Source organism: Mytilus trossulus, chromosome 7 (genome assembly GCF_036588685.1).
Source record: "Mytilus trossulus isolate FHL-02 chromosome 7, PNRI_Mtr1.1.1.hap1, whole genome shotgun sequence".
In the NCBI taxonomy this organism is placed as follows: domain Eukaryota; kingdom Metazoa; phylum Mollusca; class Bivalvia; order Mytilida; family Mytilidae; genus Mytilus; species Mytilus trossulus.
This window is the reverse complement of record NC_086379.1, coordinates 6209507-6234673: the sequence shown is the minus strand read 5'-3', so window position 1 is coordinate 6234673 and position 25167 is coordinate 6209507. Positions and strand designations below refer to the sequence as shown.

At 31.3% G+C, this 25167-nt stretch overlaps 1 protein-coding gene across 1 annotated transcript in view; it reads left to right on the top strand.

Moving 5' to 3' along the window:
- Positions 1-25167, top strand: part of LOC134726778 (voltage-dependent calcium channel gamma-5 subunit-like) — a 75563-nt gene that overhangs the window by 26536 nt on the left and 23860 nt on the right. The gene's annotated exons all lie outside the window — the stretch shown is intronic.

Genomic DNA, 25167 nt, shown 5'->3' with positions numbered 1-25167 from the left:
TTGTTTTCCTAAAAAAACCTCTTCCACTTTTATTTTTGTCCATCTGATGAGTTAAGCCTTTTAAATCTGATTTTTATAGTTCGTTCTTATGTTGTACTGTTATACCACTGTGTCAGATTATGGGGAGGGTTGGGATCCCGCTAATAGGTTTAACCCTGCAACACTATTTATGTATGTGCATGTCCCAAGTCAGGAGCTTGTTTATTCAGTGGTGGTCATTTGTTTATGTGTTACACATTTGTTTTTTGTTCATTTTTTTACATAAATAAGGCCGTTATTTTTCTCGTTTGAATTGTTTTACATTGTCATATCAGGGCCTTTTATAGCTGACTATGCGGTATGTGCTTTGCTCATTGTTGAAGGCCGTACGGTGACTTATAGTTGTTAATGTCTGTGTCATTTTGGTCTTTTGTGGATAGTTGTCTCATTGGCAATCATACCACATCTTCTTTTTTATATTGAATATGTTTTGAGTATCGTAGACTGCTGAACAAAGGACAAGAGTTCACTGGTATAAAGGCTATTTTATTCAGAGCAAAATGATTTAAAAACTAAATAGACAACAATGATTGAAGACTTGGTTCGTTTTACATCTATTCAAAAATGAGGGTTTTAATATCCTTTAAAAGTGTGAAGACACAAAGTCATTTCTAAAAACTGTACGTCAATTAAAAGTGGGACGAAAGATACCAGAGACACAGTCAAACTCATATATCGAAAGATAGATATGCATTAAGACGCAAAGAAGTTGCTGAATAAAAAAAAACAGTTCACAAATCAGAACAACGATCACATCCCAAATGGAATGAACTTATATACTCTTGAAGGTGGGATGAACTTATATACTCTTGAAGGGTAACCATTTACTGATGCACTAAGGGAGATGAACTATTTTTCTAGCAATACCAAGTGTGTGATATTTCGTTTAGAGAAGAATGGTTATATGTAAGTGAGATACGCCCTAAACTACATTTGCATATATCCTTAAGTTTTCAAAATTTTCAAAATAGATAGTTAAATGAATTAATAGTTAAATTTCGGCAACGGACAACGTAAAGTTTTCAGAAATGTGGATACAGATTTTATTAAAACAAAACATTTTTGAGGCAATAGAAGACAGTAAAGATTGACAATTGTTCCCTTCAAACTAAGCATAGATAAATTCTGTTTTGGCAAGATAAAATAATATAATAGATACGGATCAAGTATTCAATCACTCAAATCATAACACCTATCTCAGTAGTTTGTTAACGTTATGAAAGTTCCCCTAGAAAATATTTTATTGCCAATGTTGTTGAAAAATCACTTCAGCTTCAAGTTCAGAAAATTGAAAATTCCTGACACTTTCATAATAGCAGACGCGTAACATCAATGTATGTGTGAATTTTCAGGGAATCTTGGTAGAAAACGGTAGGAGAGGAATTCACAAAACTGCTATTTTCATTTGCAAATTTTGCTAAAAAAATGCGTCTGTTTTCTGTTCCCGAAAAATAAATAAAGCATTCTTGAACTTTCATTTATAGTTTGTAGAAAATTTCAACATGTTGGAAAGCTTTCAGTGCAATATTGGGAGTAGCCAATAACACAGACTCCCCCGTCCGAGTTTAATCATCGTACTTGATGCCAGGTTAAGCTTTGTCCGATCACAAAGGAAGTTTTCATTCTAATATTGTAGCTGTTTTATGACAAAAAGTATAACAATGTGTAACTTAACAGTAACATCAAGCTCAAAAGTATGAAAAACATTGATGCAATCAGTATTAATCCCCGAAAAATGACGGACCATTTTACTCCATCAAGTGAGTAGCTGAAATATTTTATTCCAAAATATTTAGTGGCAGTTAAGAGGTAATACAATCTATAGTTTTCTGAAATTCACTTTATCTGTGTAGTGGAAACGTTGTGATGATCATATTCTTTTATTGGTCTTGTCAAAAGATTTTCGTTAAGTAAGCGCTTTAAGAATTTTCTTATAATTTGCCAAAATCAAGATTTTACTATGGGTTTTTTTTAAAATATAATAAAAAGTATGGGTCATCGTGCTATTTTTCAAGGTATGAGTCGTTGAAAATTGCCTAGCTAACTTTGGTTAGTATGTTCACGAAAAAACACATTAGAGTGCATAAAAAAAAATCTATGAGATAGAATTTTGAAATAAATTGTGAGAAAATGGGTTTCATAATATTTTTAAGAAAATAAAAAGAAAACATGGTGTCACCGAACTCGTTTTCTTGCCACAAGTAAAAATAAAAATTCCCTATAAACCCAGTATAAATTTTGTACTAAAAGAGTTATCTCCCTTTAAATGGCTAATTTAAAAAACAAAGATTTTAAAAACCAAAAAGGTTGATATTTGTTAAAATATTTTGAATAATACAATAAATTAACAAATTTTCTTTATATAGATAAACAGTCTAACCATTAAATTGCAAATTTGTTACCAAATTTGCTGATTTGGGCAAATAACTTGACCGATTTTGTACTGTGATTGTACAATCCAAGATGGCGGTATACCACGAATCTACCTTAAGGTTTTAGAGTGTTCTGTCCAAGGCTTTATTTCATTTTTAATATTTAATATTCCTTGTAATGGTTTATCTATTGACCAAAGTGCTTCGAACGTAGTAATATTTACACTTTGTATCTATAGCGTTTTTGATTTGTCAGACATCAGCACTTGTACCGACTATTTTATTGTTTGAGGTGAAAGTATACATGTTATATTCTTTTCCGTTATTCCATGAAGTGAGGAATCAATCTTTTTATTTTTCGATGAAAAACAATACACCATTTCCTTGAAAGAAAGAAATTTATGTGTTATCCTCACGCACCCACACCATAACAATCAGCAGAGAATTCTTACCACGTGATGCGGAGACAACGACTAGGTCTGCGATGATAACCATTTGACATGGCTATTTCAAATAATCGACTAGAGGGACGTTTATTCCCTTTAATTTAATTGGTCATTACAGTATTGGGTCATTAATTGAATAGACAATGTTGTTTAATTTTTTCTACGAAAATATTGCTCTCTTTGACCTTGCTATTATCGATTGTCCAATGACAAATGGGTTTGTTTGTGACTATGTCGTTATGTTATCATTAATGGGTATTTTTTTCATAGTTAATGATGAAAACTGCAGTGATTCTTGTTATCCGCACAAATCCTATTCGTTCCATGTCAAGTTTTACGTAATATGGCTTCATTGCTGCAAAATATGAGTTCTTTTTAAACTTTAAGATGACTTTGTTTTAATCACCCAGAGGATTACTGTCGTGCTGTGATTTAGTTGAAATGCTCTCAGATTATAAATGAATCCAAATTACTGAAAGCCAAGGCAAACTAAAGGGATATTTCTTTTTGAGAACGTTTTTCTTAGAATTTCCAACATAAAATAAAGGGAAATGTATTTTTTTGTATTTAATTCGATATATGTCATTGGTTTTTCTACAGAAATTCAAATATTATTTGTTTTGGAAAGCAAGAAGTATGCAATGGCATCTGTACAGTAAAGAAGAATTAATGAATAATTGAATAAAAGAGATTGGTGTTTGTGTTTCTTATATCAAAATCAAGGGCATTAAGGAAAAATGGAATTCTTCTGGGAAGAACATGACTTTTGTAATGAAATGTTTATGTAAATGACCGACTCTTGCAAGTATCGTCAAAGTTAAAAGAATAAAAAAAAATGCAGGTTTTAAATATTATATGTGTACATATTTCTTTTTTATGGCAAGAGCAAGAGGGCCGGGATACATATCATAAAGAAAAGATAAAAACCTTTATATTATTGATTCATTATTACCAAACATCAATTTGTTTCTGTTTTCATTTTTTGTATAGTTCACAGCATGCAGTTTAAACAATGATACCACAAACATACCATATTTAATTATATCAAAGACTTAATATTGGAACAAATATAATTGATAGCTTGCTGTTCGGTGTGAGCTCAGGCTCCATTTTGATGACCTATAAGGATTTACTTTAACCAATTGTGACCTATTGTTATCCTTGTTCTAGTATCATCATTAAATAGTATGATGACGTCTTTTTTCTGTACAGATGTAATCAACGAACATTTCAAATTGGTTTTTTTAGCTGATCTACCGACGCGCTCTGTTCCGCCCAATTTAGACTTCATTTTCATGTGATGCTCTCATTTAAACCCTGATTTGTATCTTCTTATTTAGTTTATGAGATTTGAATGTTAGTTATTTACTGTTGCCTAAATCAATTACTACAACAATAAAACACTAACCATTAACGTTAGTAAAGCATCGTCTGATCTATGGCAATCGTAATAAAATTTCACCTACAGTTTTGACACTTTGTCAACGTTTGATGACTATTCCTTCGACAGAAGTTGAATTATGATTATAGTTTATTGAACATGACAAACACTTCAGCGAGGGCGTACAGCAATCAACGATGAACTAGACTATAACAAATTTTCATCTTTCGCTTGGGTGACATAATATGATTAGTACAGAATTGTAATGGCCGTACCATACCTTTTCTTATGCCATAGATTTCAGACAAATTAATTTTCTGAACTACTTTCATTTTCAACAGAATAGAATCTGATTGGTTTTGAAGGATCTTAATGTTTATACGTTTGTCACGTTTAACACGTTTGTCTCAGTTGGAAGTAGAAAATAGTTTGGTTTTTAATCAGTAAACACATGTATGTAAATTGGTTTTGAAGAAGTTATGTAATAAGATTTTACCAGTTTTGTCCACTGACTACATTTTAAGGTTGATAAATTTACTTTATCAATAAAAAGACAATGGAATCAATAGACATAAACAATCGTCAATGTCTTCCTATTTTTTTGGAGTCCACCAAATCTTTCAAATTGAATAACAATTGCATGCTTTTCTGTTTGTTGGACAAACTCTACTCAACTAAAAATCTTAATTTATGGAATGTTTATTTTGCGTCGTTTGTTTTCTCTATTTTTAGCTCACCTGGCCAGAAGGGCCAAGTGAGATTTTCTCGTCACTTGGCGTCCGGCGTCCGGCGTCCGGCGTCGTCGTCGTCGTTAACTTTAACAAAAATCTTCTTCTCTGAAACTACTGGGCCAAATTGAACCAAACTTGGCCACAATCATCATTGGGATATCTTGTTTAAAAAATGTGTGGCGTGACCCGCCAAACCAACCAAGATGGCCGCCATGGCTAAAAATAGAACATAGGGGTAAAATGCAGTATTTGGCTTATAACTCAAAAACCAAAGCATTTAGAGCAAATCTGACACGGGGGTAAATTTGTTTATCAGGTCAAAATTTATCTGCCCTGAAATATTCAGATGAATCAGACAACCCATTGTTGGGTTGCTGCCCCTGAATTGGTAATTTTAGGGAAATTTTGCTGTTTTTGGTTATTATCTTGAATTATAGATAGAGATAAACTGTAAACAGCAATAATGTTCAGCAAAGTAAGATTTACAAATAAGTCAACATGATCAAAATGGTCAGTTGACTACTTTAGGAGTTATTGCTCTTTAAAGTCAATTTTTAACCATTTTTCATAAATTTTATATATCTTTTACAAAAATCTTCTCCTCTGAAACTGCTGGGCCAAATTAAACCATACTTGGCCGGAATCATCTTTGGGGTAACTAGTTTAAAAAATGTGTGGCGTGACCCGCCAAACCAACCAAGATGGCCGCCATGGCTAAAAATAGAACATAGGGGAAAATGCAGCTTTTGGCTTATAACTCAAAAACCAAAGCATTTAGAGCAAATCTGACAAGTTGTAAAATTGTTTATCAGGTCAAGATCTATCTGCCCTGAAATTTTCAGACGAATCAGAGAACCTGTTGTTGGGTTGCTGCTCCTGGATTGGTAGTTTTAAGAAAATTTTGCTGTTTTTGGTTATTATCTTGAATATCTTTATAGATAGAGGTAAACTGTAAACAGCAATAATGTTCAACAAAGTAAGATTTACAAATAAGTCAGCATGATCAAAATGGTCAGTTGACCCCTTTAGGAGTTATTGCCCTTTAAAGTCAATGTTTAACCGTTTTTCACAAATTTTAAATATCTTTTACAAAAATCTTCTCCTCTGAAACTGCTTTGCCAAATTAATCCAAACTTGGCCACAATCATCTCCGGGGTATCTAGTTTAAAAAATGTGTGGCGTGACCCGCCAAACCAACCAAGATGGCAGCCATGGCTAAAAATAGAACATAGGGGTGAAATGCAGCTTTTGGCTTATAACTTAAAAACCAAAGCATTTAGAGCAAATCTGTTCAGCTAAGTAAGATTTACAAATAAGTCAACATGACCAAAATTGTCAATTGACCCCCTAAGGAGTTATTGTCCTTTATAGTGAATTTTAAACAATTTTCATAAAATTTGTAAATTTGTACTACCGGTAACATTTTCCATAGAAACTACTGGGCCAAGTTCATTAGATAGTGATAATTGTAAGCAGCAAGAATGTTCAGTAATGTATAAGATGTAAAAACATATCACCATCACCAAAACACAATTTTGTCATGAATCCATCTGCTTCCTTTGTTTAATATTCACATAGACCAAGGTGAGGGACACAGGCTCTTTATAGCCTCTAGTTTTTAGTGTAAATTGACATTGCGATAAGAAGTGTCACGGTACTTGTCTATCCAAAATTCATGTATTTTGTTCTGATGTTATATTTGTTATTCTCGTTGGATTTTGTCTGATGCTTGGTCCGTTTCTGTGTGTGTTACATTTTAGTGTTGTGTCGTTGTTCTCCTCTTATATTTAATGCGTTTCCCTCGGTTTAAGTTTGTTACCCCGATTTTGTTTTTTTGTCCATGAATTTATGAGATTTGAACAGCGATATACTACTGTTGCCTTTATTTATTTGATATGGAAGTCTTGAACCTGAACAACTACTTTTAACTTCCAAATGCAAACTTCATGTGCTGAAATAAAAATGATAATTCATTGATATTTACCATTCTATTATGTAACGTCTAATTATTGTATATATTTCATCAACAATTTCCAACAGGAATACCACTACATTAGCAGGAAATGTTGACCTTTTGAAGAGTTATAGTTCGATTACATATGAAGGAAAATCCGGATGTATTGCTTATCGGCTGCAGAAGTGTTGCATGCCTTTCCGTTCCTAGAGGGATCTTCAGTAAATACAATTTGATTAAAATCTTTATCAAAGGCTTGCTTTGCTGGTTATTGAATTGTCAGACATGTATCAGGGTCAAAACTCAGAGTGTTACAATATAAAGTTTTCTGTACGGCAATTCCACATTCTTTTTTCAAGTATGGATATTGAATACTGTTGTGAAATGAATGTAAAAAAAACCCATTTGCGATATGGTATAAAAGATACAATATAGAAAATTATGTTAGACTACGATGGAAAAGCATAGGCTGTTAAGACCACTTACATAAAATCATATTAGTCTTTTAATAAGTCTAAGTATAATCGTAAAAAAACTTATTTGCCCTATGCATATGTTGTTTGGCCAGTATATGAGTAAATATTTAGCATTTTTATTTAATTCCTCAGTCATGATGGTAATATGCAATTAATAAAAAGTGTAGATTTTAAACCACGTAATTTTTTTTTCGTGAATGCGTGTACTAAGTAAGAAATACGACAACTGTTTTCCTTTTGTTTTATATAGCTTGAAGTCGATATTTGTGAAAATATTTGTTTATATTTATCTCAATAAACAGTATACATGATATTTACAGAAAAATACAGTATCTGCAAAGTTCTGTCTAATCATTCCTCAAATCAGGTCACATTAAGCCTATCATTATTTCAAAACCCAAGAGTGTCGCGTATGTTTTTACTTATCTCCTGTATATCCGATTCCCATACAATTTCTTAAAAGCTTATAATGAGTTTCTAGTAGAAGAGTAATTTCATGTTATCCCTACAAATGCCTTATGAGGTTTCATGTGTCTATTACGAGTGCTTGAGATAAATCTTTACAACCCGATACGTCAAACTGAAATAAAAATGGGAATACGAAAATAAGGCTTTGAAAAAAATGATGAATTGCATATTTTATTGGTTTACATTTAATTACAAATTGATAAATTAACAGGGCTATTTTAAATTGATTTTTGAGGTACAAATGGTAACATAGAGATGAATTACTACCTATAGTTTAATTCTCAAATGTCTTCTTATATATGAATTATCTATGAATCTATATCATTATGTTTGTTGCTTCTACTGGGTCAGACCCAAAAGTCACAAAGAAAACCAAATTTGATACCGAAAAGAAAAGAAGACAAATAAGAGTCAATTAAACAACCAGCTAACCAAACAATGGGTAAGATCATTACCCAATATCGCGATAGAAACTAATATTTTGTGGAATTGTATATTTGTTTCTAATAATTGATTGTAATTCCAACTGTCAAAAGAATCTGAAATTTTGATGTTTTGTTCAGAACATAAGATTATAATAAGCTCAAGAGGGATTTCCATTTAAAACAAGTTAACCAATACTTTTAGTCTCTTCGTCAATTGTTATCTTTCTGTGTGTCTTGCATTGTTGTTTTTGTTGCAGTTCAGTACTAGTGATGTTGTTTCGTGTTGTTTTCCTTTTAAAGTTGATGTGTTTCCCTCGGATTTGCTCTCCCTCCATCGATCAATGACTTTCAAACAGCGGTATACTACTGTTGCCCTTATTCTTCTAAGAAGCTGCTATATGATGTCAACCTCATACGAATGAAGGATCAAGTTGGCAAGGAAAGGAACACACTTAGTTCCTATGAGAATGCCAATTGATTGTTTATTGCAAAAACGTCCTCAAATCGCAACACACTTTGTCAATCAAGAAATCCTGGATTTTGATCTTTCTATTTCAGAGATTTAATTGTTTAGATCAAAGAGATTTATTTTAGTGTACGACTTATCTCTCCCTGAGACAAAATATTTATCCATACGTTGACCAATATATATTCTTGATACTATGCCGGACTAATTCTGTCAATTGCAATATCAATGTTTTGAGAAGTAATCATTGTTTATTACGAAATTGAAAAAAAAATATATTGTAATTATACTCTAAATTATATATGTGTTGGCATTGTGTTGTAGTAACCATATGATTATTTACTTTGCCACTTGTAACACAAGTTAATATGTGTCTGAGTGTTTCAAATAAAAACATTTTTTTTTTATTATCAAATTATGATTAAGTTTGAAGTTGGGAATACTTGTAAAAATGGGTAAAACAAGTCATATGTATACATACTATTTCAAGACTAACGTTGTATCTAGTCCAGTAGATCTTTGTTATGTTTAGATATCTACATTCGATTACTCAACTAATCATTAAACTTATTAACATATTTTAGCGTGTTTTTATACATTGTTATATTTGTTATTCTCGTGGGATTTTGTCTGATGCTTGGTCCGTTTCTGTGTGTGTAACATTTTAGTGTGGTGTCGTTGTTCTTCTCTTAGATTTAATGCGTTTCCCTCGGTTTTAGTTTGTTATCCCGATTATGTTTTTTGTCCATGGACTTCTTAGTTTTGAACAGCGGTATACTAATGTTGCCTTTATTTTCTAAGGTTGTTTTAGAAACGCACGAACATTATATAATTTGGTTTTAGTCATTGAAAGACAAAATTAATCCAAAATGTTCCATAAAACCAAATGTTTAAGTCTTCATAATTTTTATAACAAAATAATATGATGATTTATTACGAATAACATATTGTCACGAATTCTCCGACGTTGATCGAAGAGTAGCCAATTTTGTTGTCAAACTTTAAACGTAAATGTGTACGCGTAAAACTCATATTGTGTAATTTTTCACAAATCAAATTCAATTAGTTTTCCTTGAATTTGATCAATTTAAAAAAAACAAATGCATTAGCTTTCGTTGAATTTGATATATGTGCCAAAAAAAAACCAAGGATTGGTACAATTTATGCATTGGTGAAAAGATTAGTAGTGATAATAAATTCACATTATTTCAATGCTTTTGTTGAGTTAGACACAAATCTTTTATGTTTGTATGATAATCGCTTTGATGCCATCGCTGCAACTGTTGCTCTTCAATTTCGTCCATTTCAAGTGTTATAAGGCGTCTTATAATTCAAGCGTCACTGATCGATACACACAAACCTTACTTCTAGAGTACAACGTTGTTAATATGATGAGTGTTTTCATCATTCACTTAAGGTGGTACCCAACACCTTCACTAAAACACATTTGGTTCGTTTAATATTAATAAAATTTTGGCCAAATTTTTACTAGGATCCTTTGACAAAAATATAACGCCTCTGGATGCGGGAGTTTCTAACTGAGTTGAAGACCCATTGTGGCCTTCGGCCTGTTGTCTGCTCTATGGTCGGGTAATTGTTTCTTTGACACATTCCCCATATCCATTCTCAATTAAAAAAAAATTAAAACTCCTAGAATTTCATAGGGTATATAGCAGTTGGACTAACACTTTTCATTCATTGTCAGTGCCTATTAAGAAATGTCAATGATTCATTACATAGACTTGTGACATTCATTTACATGGAAACAAATGAGCTTGAATAGGTATAGGAAGAAATGACAAAAACTTATTACCATCTTTGGCGACACTCAATAAAAAAAGTAATAGTAATTTTATTCAAAATAACAATTTTGACATTCTCCCTGATCTGCTTCAAGGGCAAAAAAAAGAAACCTTGACAACAAAGTTAACGATAATTAATCATATGAATTCTACCCCATCCCTCCACCCGAAAAAAGGCAATAATATCTATCACAATCATAATAAAAGATGAACCATCATCTAATGTCAAGTAACTAATTCTGATAAAAAACAAAATAACCCAACATTATTATAGAACAATCTAAACGTTAAACATGATAAATTTGGTTTAGCATGAAAAATGGTGTTAAATGTAGAGCTATTAACCCTTTCCTGATCCCAGTTGTAGATAGTTATACCCAAATATCGGCAAAGTGGAAATATGTGTTTGTTTTGACAGCCAGATTGCAACCCTTCAGTGATTGCTGTCTGAGTTATAGAAGACACGTTACTGTTTAATCAATTGATCAATAGGCCTAAGTAGTCAAAGATTTTAACATAGATCTTCCTCTTTCATGTAGGTTAATTTATTGTCTGATCGAAACATTCTAAGACAAAGGGTGTCTCTTTTTATGAAAACATATGTACTGGTTTATTATGTAAACTAAAACGCCCTAAGGTACCATAGATGGGAATTAGCTTTGTAAGCAGTATAAACAACTGATACTCATATGAATAATAAAAAGTTCTTATCGCAATGGCATTGTGGTTGCCGATTACATGTGTGGAGTAGAACTATTCAAAATGATGTCATAAAACATATAAGCGTGAATTTGTATTGTTATCGTTTGATTTAAATGTTTAAACAGGGAAATATTGTATACACAAGTTTGAGTTTAAAGCAAAGTGCATAACAATTTTTGAGATTGAGACAAAAGTACTAGAATGTGTGTTCTATGGTATTCGAAATAAAGCAGTTACTGTAACACATTGATTGGTGCTCTAAATCAAAGTATGTGAACATAATAACTAATCAAAGGTATCATGAATTATTTTCTATAAAAAATATAGCGAAACTAAAAAAGGAATCATCTAGAATAATGCACGAAGGTCAAAAGCATCGAAGAAGCAAGATTAACATATACCTTTCTGTTTTTATATTTCTATACATGTAGGAAATTGAAAATCGTACAAACTGTTCCTTAATGTATAAATGCACGTACATATCCCGTCAAAAGAGTGTATCATGTTCTCTTTATATTTATTGCTTTAAACTCTGTTTTACAATTATCGTTTAAAATGACAATCTTAGAGATACCGAAAACAGCTTATGGTATGAAAGTTCATAGAGTCATTATTCACTTTTTTTTTGAAGTCATGCATACAACGTGTTAAACCTGTTTAAAAGACCAGAATACACGTATCATCTTAAATGCATTGTGTAACTTAATGATTGTTCTCTATCCATCACGACACACACTTGAATGCTTGTTGAAAGTACATTTGAGGATCATGCATCATTTTCTTAAAATAAAAGAAAATTAACCCATAAAAACACATATTAAAAGTATTGTGAAATAAAAAATCATTATATTATGCAGATTAAATATTTCACAATATAATGTTCCAATTTCGGTTCCTCAGTTATTCCTTTTCCTCAGCAATAAAATGTCTTCTATCGGAAGGCTCCTTTATGTCTATGGTACGTGACTCGAGTGCACATATGCATTAATATTAAGAAGGATGTTCTTCAATTCCAAACAACCGTCTTCATCAAAAGAACGACTGAAATGGACACTATTTGCATTAAACGCAACATGTGTCTGTGTCCAAACTCACAACCGACATGTGATCGCTATCTGTGATGTTTAGATAGCAGCTGAATAGTTCTGATCTGTAAATTTACTTTATGTCGTCTTATTCATATTGAGATATTATGATTGATACGATATGCACATGTTGATACAAATTGCAGCGGACACTTATTTGCCGTATTCAATAAAATCCCAAATTTCATATTTTCAATAATTAGATGACTGCTCAAACTTTTAATGACCAAAGTCGCTGTTATGATATCTTACGTAAAAAGTAAAATCACATAATACTGAACTCAGAGGAAAATCAATTTGGAAAGTCCATATTTAAATGGCAAAGTCAAATAAAAAAACGCATCAAAAACGAACGGACAAGAACTGTCATATTCCTGACTTGGTACAGGCATTTTCAAATGTAGAAAATGGTGGATTAAACCTGGTTCTATAGCGCTAACCCTCTCACTTTAATAACAGTCTCACCAAATTCCGCTAAATTTACATGAGGCGGTACGTTCAAGGAATATTCAAGCTAATCGATGTTTGTTTTGTGTTGAGTAGTTTTCAATGGTGTAGACGTCTGCAATTAGTAGTAAGTGATATTTATCATGTTGTTTCAATTAATTGCGGAAAATGCATATCTTCGAAACTCAAAATATAGTTTTCATTCACAAAAAAACTGTATTCGAATTCTTTTGCATTAGCACATTTACGGTAGGTGTAGTGTCCGGCTAGGATCGTGGTTTTTCGAGTGATTGATCGGGATTTTTCTAGTGTGCCCACTTTTTTGAGTGAACATGATCAAAAGAGTAAACAAACATACTTTCTTTCTGAGAAGACATTATATAGAAGCTTGAGTTTAATTTACAAGGATATACAAGATGTGTAAGTATTTATATGAAACGATATTATCAATCGGACATTATTTTTTGTTTAAAAAGTTGAATTTAGCCTTCCAATACTTTTATTCCAAACAACAGAATCAAGCCACTTCTGATATACCGATGCACATGTCGATGGAAATGCATACACGGAATCTATATATTCTTAGATATACAGTCGTTTTACAAAAGTATCCGAGTAATGTCATTAAATTTAAATGCATTCAATAGTTCAATTTCAATAATGGCAGGGATACCTTTATTTTGAGCTTTTTGTATCATACAATAGCCTTAACTTTTGTTCAGAATCTATCTCAAATCATCCCCGCTTCTGGATAGGTTCATGTTGCTAATAGTTATCAAAAATACCAGGATTATAAGTCTTTTGTTTTCGATATTGCGTCTGTCTTTTTTACGCCATGAAGTTGTCATCGACTTGAATATTCCTTGAAATATTACGCCTCTCCTTTTCAGAAGAAAAGTGTATTTTGCAGTTAATTATTTGAGATCTGCTGTTATTCTTAAAGTAATTATCTCTTATTTTCATAGAATTCACCAAAACGTTATTACAAGAGGCAGGAGATACCAAAATAAAACAAAATAAACAAAAATTCCAAACTTCCGAGGAAAACTCAAAACGGAAAGTCCGTAATCAAATGAAAAATTGATATTAATTGATATGTCATAATCCTGACCTGGGACAGCTATTTCCAGGAAGATTAAACCCGGTTTTAAAGCAACATCAACCTATCACTTTTATGACAGTTGCATGAAAACTTTTAGTTTTTGTTTAGTAATTGCTTTCATTATTTGATAACATTATTGAAAATAAAAGAAAAAAAATGCCAAAATGCAGATGTCATTTTAATTAAAAAAAAAGATTAAAAACAATGTCACAAGTTTATTTTATTAACATCTGCATGATTTGGAAAATGTATCATTTGAATTATTAGTTTTTCTGAAAACTATAATGCAATGAGTATTCATCGTGTTTGATTAAAGACCTCCGGAAACATTAACACAATATCTTTACTTCCGCAAATTTACAAAAAAAATAATGGCCTACTTGTCTTACCTTGTTTAATCAATTAGATCTTAAAACTTGTAATAAAACCTGTAAAAAGTTGCTTAGCAACGCTTTGCTTTGATGGTATTCAGATTTATACACGGCAATCAAATATTTATCATCTTGATCTTTGACAAGCAAAGTAACGAGAATAGAACTGAACTTGTAAGGCCGGTTTAAAATAGCCACTTACGACCCGGATAATAGATATTTCCATAAATACCTTCGTCTACAGATTGTTAGAAAATGATATAGTTGCATTACGTAAATCGTTGCCGGAGAAGACCCCGATTTACGCAAGTAACACTGTAAATTAATCAATACAATAGTGATTGACTGAAAACACAGTATAGTTTGATTTACTTTATCGCCATCTTTTAATGAACTGCGCAGGACGTAGACAATATACAGAGGCCATATAAGGATAGGTTGATGGAATCAAATCTAACCATAAACTTGGGTATTACAAACATTAAAACGACATTGATGCGGAATAAAAACGCTTGATACTTTAAACATAAATTCATTTTACGAATCAGGAAGAAGATAAAACATAAATAGATAAAAAGTAAAAGGTTAATTTGTTAATTATCAACTCTTCAAATCTTGTCAAAATACATTATGATAGATATGCAATTGCTTTAAGTGTATTAACTAATTATAGGACTTCATATAAGATAAAAATTATTGCGGAGAAAAAACAGAATGCTTTTTATGATATGTTTTTGCAAACTACACAAATTTCGCTTCATCATTTGAATCATTGCATTGATAAGTGAAAGTAAATGTATAAGTCTTAACATGATGGCTTTGGCAATTATATGTCGACCACATACATAAAAAGGTTGATGGTATCAAATCTTACCATTAACTCGGGTATTATAAACAATAAAATGTCGTTCATTTGTACTTGATGAATTACAACAACACCAAATATCAACAGTAAAATTATCAATACTCCAGACACCAAATCGTTCCAGAATTTACATTGCCCAATCATTAGTTTTGTGTAGTGCCTCTTTGCTTTGCCGTGGTTTTTTTTAACAACGATATTGACTGTCTTTATTTCTTCGGTGTATGGTTTCTTTTGTCACGTGACACTTTTCAATCCATTTTAAATTAGACGTAAAATTTAGATGTTAAAACTCGGATAACAATTGCCAAATAAATGAGAAACACCTCTTGGACAAATTGAGTTCTCTATACTTAAGAGATATTGTTTTATACAAATGTGGAAAGTAACATTTAACATGAAGATTGAATTCTTATCCTTGTTCCAAAAATCTTATAGATTTAGCCCAATATTCGAATTATTTCACATGTTTGATGGTATTGGAGATCAAAGAAATTGTTTTCAATAATTTGTGCATGGCTTTAGTAGCAACAAGATGACATAGTGTATATTCAACATTCAGTATTACAGTAGAGGTTTCAAGATGAAGTACTGCTTCAACTTTTGAAATCCATACTGGAAATTTATTATTCACTGAGCGTTTATTGTAGGCGGAATAGTAAATTACTTCCATTGTCACTCAGTTAACGGCAAATAAATATGAACTGTAAACCACAGTAGATCGAAACTAGTTATAAATAATGCATAGCAATTAAAATAACATTTTTATGGACTCCTGAGCTCCTTCAATTAGTCACGGACCAGCTTGAAATTTTCTGCTTTTTCGCAAAAGGACTGTATGTTCAAATTATACTAACAAACGTTGCTCTTCTCGCAGTCTTTCAGAAATTGACATATTTTTTCTCGAAACTAGTATTTTGTGAGCTAGCATATGCGATTCCCAACTGAGAGTGTAGAAACTGTTCATTCGCTCTTCCTATCAATACGTTGTTAACCTTACTGATGGTGGTCTTAATATTGCTTTTACTCGAATAATTCTGCGCCCTCTAGCGCCCTATATCGAGGGTTAATGTGGCAATCAGAGATTAGTCGGAGATCATTGAAATATAACGACAGAAATAAATCGGGTTAAGATTGCTCTTGATATCGGACACAACTTAAAACCTATTTTACATCAATGTCTATAAATTAGAAGATATTACCCCTTTTCTAGTTTGTAACTGAAGTAAGATTCGTATGTTGGTAGTTGTTGTGGAGTGCTGTCATGTGAAATAATTTTGATATATATTTATACACTATTGAAATTAAGCTTGATTAAAAAACAAATAAAAAAACTAGTTCTACGAAAATGAACGAATATAACATGTGTGTTCGTTATGATATTAATTACAATTTACTACTAGGCCTTAGCATAGGTCAATATAATATAGAAGTGTGCATACACGATGTCAAAGCTTTAAAATCATACAAGTCTAAAATTGAGAATGGAAATTGGGAATGTATCAAAGAGACAACAACCCGACCATTGAAAAAACAACAGCGGAAGGTCACCAACAGGTCTTCAATGTAACGAGAAATTCCCGCACCTGGAAGTGTCCTTCAGCTGGCCCCTAAAAATATATACTAGTTCAGTGATAATGAACGCCATACTAATTTCCAAATAGAACACAAGAAACTAAAATTAAAATAATACAAGACTTACAAAGACCAGAGGCTCCTGACTTGGGACAGGCGCAAAAATGCGGCGGGGTTAAACATGTTTATGAGATCTCAACCCTCCCCCTATACCTCTAGCCAATGTAGAAAAGTAAACGCATAACAATACGTACATTAAAAGTTCAATTCAAGAGAAGTCCGAGTCTGATGTCAGAAGATGTAACCAAAGAAAATAAACAAAATGACAATTATACATAAATAACAACAGACTACTAGCAGTTAACTGACATGCCAGCTCTAGACTTCAATTAAACTGATTGAAAGATTATGGTTTCATCATATGAATATCAAGCACAATCCTTCCCGTTAGGGGAAGTCTAGTTTTGCGTTTTAATGGAGACTATCGAAGATCTGCCATAAACACATCATTGACAAACAAGCATGAAGAGTAGTCATGATCAATGGCATTCAAGTTCGAAAAAATATGGTTAAATGTCAACAGCTAAAACTTTTGTGCATTTAATTGTTAAAACAGGGTCTGTTAATTTACAAAATGAAACATGGAACATTTAAAATAATAATTAAAACAAGATTGTTGCAATAACATTATTGATGAAAGAAGGACTTTGCAAATGGGATCTTTCGACTTCAAAGAAAATTCCCTTTTTATATTTTTAGTTTGGTAACAATCTAAAAACGTAACTCGATAAGAAATGCAATGTTTGTAAATTGTTCTTCCAAATAACACAAAAAAAGATACACACTAAAACCAACTACAAATAACAGAACACCGGAAGACTAAGTTGAGCAAAGATAAATAAGGCAATCCTAATAACGAATAAAGGTTCAAACATCTGACGTAATTGTCAACTATGTATTTCGCTTGAAGCATGACATGATGTGTGAATTGGGTGAGTCAGAAATAGTGACCAGAGGTTATGTTTAAAAACATTTCTGCTTAAATTATATTTCGTCAGTGAAAAAAAAAAGGAAAGTCTAAAATGGTAAAATCGAAATCATAAAAAACATAAAAACAAATGGATAACTGCTGTTATATTCCTGACTTTAGTACAGACATTTTTTAAGTAGAAAAATAGTGGAATTAACCAGGTTTTATAGCTAGATCAACCTCTCACTTGTGTAACAGTTCATTAACAATTATGATAACTTCCGAAACGTAGTTTAACTTAAATAAAAAAAAAAAGAAATACCGGGAATGTTAGAAAACACTCATAAGTATCTTTGGTAAATTGACAATCGAATCATATTTAGTCAATTATTATAAGATTCCTAAAAGTATCAAAGCGTTAGTTTTTTTCAGGCGTATTCATGTTTATCAAACCAACCAGCATTCTTGGGGACCTTTTTTGGGCTTAAAACATAAATAAGTCTAATATGCTCTTTTTAAACGGTTCCTTGCGTGGAGCATGTTTATTTTGTAGATGATGTAAAGTGTACTGGTTGGACATTTTCGATGCTGTGTTCCCTATCAATTGTCTATCGTAAAAGGAAAGTATGGATCCAAAGCTATGTAATGATAAAGTTGATGTGGGTCTTGTCAGTAAAATATAGACATGGAAAAACTTCCCCGGTTTATTGTAAGTTAAGTTATCATAACCTCACAGATTTCTTGTGGGAAACATAAAATATACTCCGGGCTATTCGATTTAATTTAATACGACCGACACGAGACATAAAAGACAAACGAGCAATGTATATCCAAATGTTTGGTTCATATTATGTTTCACCCAACAAAGTTAAGAAAAGTGGGGTTTCCAAATCAACCAAATGCTATCAAACCAACCTACTTAGAATAACCATTCCTCAATTTAAAACTTGACAAATAGTAGTGTATATCATTTTCTTTTGTTGATTATCTAGTGGTCGTTGTTTTAAAGTTAGCATTCTTATAAAATATATACGAAACGTGTATAAAATAAGATATAAAAAGTTTAAAACAATTATATATGTTGTCGGATTCTATTTAAATTTGATGGTACAGGAATATCTTAATTGAAGGTGTATAGGATTCGTCAAAATTAACCAGTTATCTTTTGGACGACAATATTTGAAGTTTGAAAACTTCCAACCGTCATGTTCAAAATTAATCCTTTTAACACAGTAGCAGCATTTCTATTCGTATTAAGGTAACAAAAAAAATAGTTAAAAATATTCTTGAAAACAACCGTTGAAACGACGACAGACGATACATATTGTATTGCATAAGATAAAACGTTACAACTACTGTGTCTATATTTCTATTGATGGTGGTAAAAAATGGGATGATATAAGCCGATATGTTTTTAATACATTTATATGATTATGAAGATGTTGTCTGAGTACCAATGAAACAACTCTACATCCAAGTCATAATGTTAAAAAAGTAAAAACATTATAGGTCAAAGTAAGATTTTCAACAAGGAGCCTTGGATCGCACCGAGCAGCAATATATAAAGTTTATTCTCACAAAACCATGCAAATACAAAGGTTACAGAGAAGTTAGAAAATAATATATATAAAAATAAAAATGCATTTAAAATGCATAAAATCTAAATTCTAAATTCAAAATGACTGTGTGAACAATTTGAACATAGAAACCAAACTTGATTAAAACAAAAGTAGGCATTGTTATTATCACCTCTGCTTTAAACTAAGTTCATGATGGTATGTTTATACACAAAGAATAAGACATGGACTCACTGCCAAACTATTGGAAACGGTATGCACCTATTGTTAGTTTTGTAGAGCAAAGTATTCATCTATTTTTAAATTTGATTTCAAAAATTTAACTCTGAATTGTCTTGTTGAAGTGTAAACTCAAAAAGAACTGAGATGACGTAAATTCGGTCTGTTCGATTAAGATTTAGGCAATTTTTAAACATTTATCTCTGTTGTTTTCCTTCCTTAGTAACATTAGTCTCGGTACATTTTAATGTGTTTCGTGAACATTAATCTGTGTAGTTACTATTACATTACTGAAGAGCCATATATCACAATAACTCGGTTCGAACAAATCTTTAAGTGAGATTGCATTAGTTAATGTCTTAGTGAGAAAATCTTAATTAGATTCTACATAGAAACTGATCCAATACAAGAGATACATGTGGCAAAATTAACAAGACACCAATACACTGGGGAAATCCAATGTTGTTTCAGATCATGTAGCTATAATATTGTTCTATACAATTTTGTAACATTCTCGACATCCTGATCATAGTGTACCCCTAGGGTAGACGGGGATATAAAGTATGGTCACCTTTACTTCTTTCTTTCGGCGTGAGATACCATTCCACAAAAGTGCGTCCGTTTATCTGTGTTATATGCATAGACACATATCCGATAGATATAGGAAGATATGGTAGGAGTGCCAATGAGACAACTCTCATATTTACACATCCGAGTTCATTATAGCATGGAGAGTTACTTCTGATTCCTCGTGTAAGGAAAATTCCATGATTACTGCAACTTAAATAACAATTGCCAAAAAATATCAGAAGTGTGGTCGTCGGTGGCCTTATGTAATTCCCGGTCCAAATCATACTTTTTATACCAGTTGTACCAATTTTCAGACCTTATCAATCAGGTGTATCTTTGAATAATTGAATTATGAATGTAGGAAGTTATAATGTAATAGACACAAAATATTACAGCTATATTAAAATCAAATCTCGACCTAAATAACGATAACATATTTTCATCTGTTTTTTCTGTTATGGCCATGACATTATATATCAGCAGTATGAAAACATGATAAAAACATGTTCTATATAAAAACATCATAACTTTGTTATTTTACACTATAAACTTACTACTGGGGTGTTATTTATTTTAATGAATTTCAGTAAAAGATCATTGCCTTGAAATAGCGATCTGTAACTAAATAATTATCAAATATTTAATTATTTAATTATCTCAACAATACACTATTTTCTAAAGAGTGTAAAGTAGTTTCTTCGAGGTAGGATGTCTGGATTTTTCTCTACATTTTACAGATATAGAAACAGATATTGTCTATCTTTTTAAGCAATTAAAATAACACTGTCACAAAATGTACAGCTTTATTTTCAGGATGTGTATTCGTATCATTTTAAATAATACTCTTCAAGATATTTCCAAAGGTCGTATTATAATCGGGTTTGCGTGTGTAAAATTTAAACGGTTCTTTTTTGAGAATTATGTTTTCAAATCTTCTCTTTTTGGAATGAGTAATTACTTTGTATTGTTTTTTTTTTTTTATATTACTTGTTATTCATTATGTTGTTCTTGAAGTCATTTTAATGGGACAACAACTGCTATACATTTTTTTCACGAGTGACAAATCCTGTTATTACGAGTAAAAGAATAGTACAATTTTGTAAAGTGATTCGTGCAGGTCTTAATTTCTATTAGACAGGATTCATCGAAGGTTAGATTTACGTTATTATAACCTGTTCCCTGATATTCTGAACAGAAAGGCAACTATGTTTGGTGTATATTATGATTGGAAGATGAACATGTCCGTCTACAATGTTTATCTTGCCTTAAATGCAGAATATTTAGCTGTTGATAGTGTTAATCGTATCTATTACTTCTTGATATAACCTTATTCGTTAAGATTTTCATGATTTTAAGTCAATATATTGTCTGAAACGGTTCTTTAAACCCTAACCTCTAACCTGAGATCACCAACACTTTTTGGTGGGGTTGTTGATGCTTTGTCTTTAGTTTTCTATGTTGTGTGTCTTTTGTACTATTATTTGTCTGTTTGTTTTTTGCTTTTTCGACATGGCGTTGTCAGTTTGTTTTCGATCTATGAGTTTGACAGTCCTTCTAGTATCTGTGGCTCCTATTTTTACATGGGTCATTGATAATGTTAATTTGGACATGTTAATATATATGTATGTGTAACTGTTGTTTACTGATTCATGTTTTTTTATTTATTTTATTTATAATTGTTAACTCTGATACTGATTTATAATTATCCTCAGATATCTTTAAAATTTGTTTTTATCAAAACTGGCATCTATAATTTTCAGCAAAAATGAAAGCTATAAAAATGTACGCAATGAAGTAATCAATATATATATATATTATTATGTGAAAGTTTCCTTGGTGCAATGATCTTTCTTTCTCGGGAAATACTACTCGACACATATTGTTGTAAAATCAAAATACATCTAAATTACATTTATTTTTACAATTTGACGAACGTACTTGTTTGTCATTTTGATTTTTCTGGTACAGAATATGTGTAAATATGTCTTTAAATATCAATAAATAAATAGATAAAAAAATAGATTGGTACATTTGCAAAAAGATCAGGCATAATATTTTGAATTGATGACAATTAAAAGATGGCTATTTACTTACTTATATATTCAATGTCACCTAGTTACGGATTTGCATAACTGCAGATGAATCCTAAGCAAAAGAGCTAATCCTGTCAATACATTCTAATTATCGCAAACATTTACTGCAGTGTATTATTTACTTTAATTATTGTGTAAAGAAACGAAAGCTAAAACCATATTTGCAACATTGAAATAGAGTTCTTACCCGCTAAATCGGTTAAAATACAACGCTATGTTTATGCATATTTGATATGGTACATGTATTTTGGTACGATGTGTTGTCGTGAAAGGGGGTATGAAAAAAAGATAATGTCACTGCTGAATCACAACTATTCATGCAAGAAGGTGCTATAATCTGACTATCTATTGAAGTAGTTTTTACATATTTGTATAAACGTTTAATGAAAAAAAGGTTGCAACTATATATGATCATTAATTATTTAATGATGTTCGACATCATATAAAATAAAGTCTCTTTATACATTAATTTCATTATTTAAAGTCTTGTCGTAAATTTTTACTTTGGCTTTTATTTTAATCAAATGAATAAAAATAGAAAAAATTATGCATCTTAGAGACTATCCATTTTGAAGGTATGCTTTATAAACAAGATTTGTGTTAAAACAATTAAATGTTTACAATGAAGGAAAATCATGTCACCATACTGACGTATGAAACTTATCAACGCATATTATATAAAATATTTATTTATTTGGATTTTTTCAAATTTTCTCAATGGTGTTCCTACATTAATTAAAATTTATCAACTACCCAAAATGAATTGTATTTTACAATGCTCTACTATTAAATAAGTTGTGACATAAGCAACACGGATGCACATGTCGAGCAGGATTTGCTAACCCTTCCGGAGCACCTGAGATCACCTGCAGTTTTAAGTGGGGTACTATCATTTGTCTGTTTGTTTTTTCTTCTTTTTTTTAACCCTGGCGTTGTCAGTTTATTTTCGATCTATGAGATTGGCTGTCCCTTTGGTATCTTTCGCCCATCCTTTGTGTATCATTGAGTGGGACATATACTGTAACCCCGTGTACAAATGACTAACAGCCTGATTCATGTACACAAAAATAACGAAAAACAAAGATGAAAAATACAGCAACCACTGAAAAACAAGCTACTGCTTAGGGACAGGCACATACATAATATTGCGTAGTTATACTTAAAGATGGTTGTATACTTCGTTACTTGGATGAACTTATCTATCATGCATATGTCACGTTGCTTTTGATTTAATATCCTGATTCGTGTATCGTCCGAATTTTAGTTTTGCTCTACTATAGTTCAGTTGGTATTTACTATCTGTTAATCATATTCCAAGTACCAAAAGAAAAACAATCCCTTTATGTATTAAATTTTCCATTTGTTAAAAAATCATTGAAAGTTGATCAATAAGAGGTTGTAAACTGAAATCTTCTATAAATACATGTTTGCACATTTATCCTTGTCACAGAAAACAACTAAAAATTGAATAAAACATTTAAACAGAAAATTTTCCTTCTACAAAGATATCAGTTCATTGAGTATACTTCTATTCAGAAGCAAAATCAAATATTACTATTGTAGCACAGCGAAATACTACAAAAACCTAGCAGTTGATCTGAAATTAGTCTAAAAATATAGTTGATTTGACAGAAAATAATAATATCTACATTTTTCAATAGATACGTCATGGTCAATTTGTTTTAAAATGAATTTATTGTTTAAGGGATAACTAACGTCATTCAAACAGTTATAAGACAAATACTGCCTTTTATGACCAATAAAGTTTTCTTAACAAAGACCTTATTCGATTCCTCAACTAACTACATGACATACATTCATACTTCATACGTATCAAACATTTTAACAAAACGATTTATCAAAAAGTGAGCGTTTTATTTCATGGTAAATGTTTGTTCATGTATATATATATAATTATTGACACCTTATGTTTGTGGTTTTTATCCAACGCAATCATAGGTTTGAACGTAGCTTTCAATTTAGACTTGTTTATATTTTTTCGTTTGGGCTTGTATCATATTTTCCCTCCGGTTTATTTGATCCGTTCATCCTAAGACTCTTAAAATTCAAGAGTCTATCTAAAAATGAGGGTAAACTATATATGGCATACCAAATACCGTTTCGATCCCTAACATCAATGAAGAGACATTTATTGTCGAAATCCGGATCTGGTGTACAAAAATTATTGACACCTTATGTTTGTGGCATTACATCTTGGCCACTGGTTAATTGTTTTCTGTTTAGTATTTTAGCTAATATATTAAGATCCAATTTGTTACATCTTGTGATCAATTTTATTTGGCAATCGCCAATGACAGTCAGCAGAGTTAAAAACATCAGTTGTTCGACCTGTAAGTCAAATGCGTTTTGTTTAAATATATTTTTTCACTTTTTTTGTCTTTTGGAAAATGTTGTTTGTGCAGTATTTATACACTTTTACAACGAAATTTGTTTTACATGCATTTTTATTCATCATGAACGAAAAAAAAAAGGAAAGCCATCAAACCATTTGACTGACAATTAAATCTACTTTGACCGTTAGACAATAAAACAGTCGGTGCAAGGAAGATACATATACTAACCGTTATGAATTTTAAGTGTGCATTGGTCACGTGCTTTTGTTTTTATTTGCCTTCTTTGGTGGTGAATATAAATGTTCAGTTTTGATCAAGTTAATTTGATATCTGTTGAACGTTAATGACATACTGCATATCGAAGCAAACTTTTCATTGTTTGCATTGAGAAATTGGAACTGTTGGAGTTAAAATCATTAAAGAACACAACTAAAGAAATGACAATTTGGAATGACGTTTGTTTCTACAAAAAGACCTGTTTATGAAAATTGCTTGAATATAAACGCTACAAATCAAATATTACTGTTATAGCATAGAAAATTAAAAAAAAAAACCTGACTGTTGATCGTTTATTTTCCAATAATAGAGCTTTTTTACTGTACATAGTAATGTACATATAAAACCCTGTTCAATAAGCTTATCAATGTAGAGTATCAGCAAATACACATCGGGTTATTTGG